The sequence below is a fragment of the Seriola dumerili genome, unplaced genomic scaffold, assembly GCF_002260705.1.
Source record: "Seriola dumerili isolate Sdu_G_001 unplaced genomic scaffold, Sdu_1.0 BDQW01000331.1, whole genome shotgun sequence".
Lineage (NCBI taxonomy): Eukaryota > Metazoa > Chordata > Actinopteri > Carangiformes > Carangidae > Seriola > Seriola dumerili.
In genome coordinates, this window is record NW_019174586.1 from 652,197 (window position 1) to 654,050 (window position 1,854).

Consider the following 1,854-nt stretch of genomic DNA (forward strand, 5'->3'; position numbering starts at 1 on the left):
AGTGTAGTGACTGTTAAGGTTGTTGTTTTTGTAACTCTTTTTAATAGTACATTTTTCATTTACATATTTTTTTTCAGGGGAAAAGGAAAGGAAAAATGTGACACATAAAATGTAAATGTGACAGAATTCCTGCTTAAATAAAATAGAAGGGGAGAGACAGAGAGAGAGAGAGAGAGAGAGAGAGAGAGAGATTTGATACATTTTGAATGATTTTAATAACAAGGGGCATAAAAGTAATATAGGTGGTAATCAAAGTACTAAGATTCTTTACTAAAATAAAAGTAATAAAACTGCAATGTAATTGTTGGTCTAGGTATTTTATATATTGTTGGCATGTTTAATCTGAAACACATCTTATTTAATTAGATGACCACATTTTTGAATGTAAAATCTCAATCTGCAAAGTAACATGTAACTTTAGCTGCAAGGTAAATGTAGTGGTGGAAATATAGTGGAACAAGTATAAGTTAGCACAAACACCCAAGAACTACCATACAATACTTGAGTGAATGTAATTAGTTACTTATTGTCTCTCTATTAGTATATGCATTGGCTATCTCAGGACCCTCTACTTTATTGATTCCTTTGACCCCAATCTCAAGTCATCAATATACCTGCAGCCAGACAGCAGAACTGCCAATCAATTGATCCAGTTGTATTTGACCAGTCTTATAGTGGATCACAAACTGTTGACCTTTACCAGGCCCCTGATCCATCCTGACCAGGCTTTACACCGTACTATCATCATCATCTGAAACTGGCACATAACTCAGGAGAGATGACAAGGACTAAAAGAGAGAGGAAAGATGGAAAAGAAAAGAGGAGCGCAGGAGAGAGAAGGAAGGAGAAAAAGGATGCTGGGAGATAATCTTGTAATGTCCTTCTGGGCTATATTTAGTCCCGAATCCTATATGGCTACTGGGTTGAAAGCTAAAATGCAAAATTCAGAGAAAACAGTAATAAAGGCAAAGTTAAGAGGAGGAGAAATGAAGAAATAGATAGAATGAGACACTATGGGGGGAGGAGAGAGAGGCAAGCAATGAAACAATAAAAATGCAAATGAAAGGCATAAAAAACAGAAGAAATAGAAAAGTGATGGAGGAGAAGGGGAATGAGCTGGGGAGTCTGCCAAGAGTGGGAGGTGTTAGCTGGAGCCGGTATGTAAAACTCAATGTCCCATAGAAAAGCTGAAAGGTTTGGCATGGACTGGGATCAATACTTTTCCACAGACTCTGAATGTTCTGCTTAACATTTCCTAGACACAGCGGAAGGGTGAGATAAAGAAAACAACATGAGAGAAGGATGAAAGAAAGAAAGAAAGAAAGAAAGAAAGAAAGAAAGAAAGAAAGAAAGAAAGAAAAAAAGAAAGAAAAAAAGAAAGAAAGAAAAAAAAGAGGAGAGGCGGAGGAAATAAAAGCAAGTTGGGTGGAGAAAAAAGAAGGGGGAGGATTTTTTTCTGAGGCACCACCACTGTTTTGGCTATTAAGCATGAAGGAGATTACTGTGTGGGGAAATTTCCATAAACATGCTTCTCTATTACCGCCCCCATTGTTCATGATTAATGAGATTAGCGTTGCCTTTGCGCACAGATTCAAGGATGTAATAGCAGCTAATTGCTTGTCTCTTCCCAAATTAGAGGCTGCGTTGTTTGATATTTGTTTCAACATGAATTTGCTGAAAGTGATGAAGCTGCCTGGTAGGAGAGAGTGCACCTGATAGTCGCTGTGGATGATAAAGATGTGGAGAAAATTGAAAGGGAACTGGAGAGGAGGAGAGAAGAAATAAGAGGAGCTGAAGGAGAGATAGAGTTTTTGTGACGCACATGAGCAATAAAGCATTTCAAACTGAACTGAA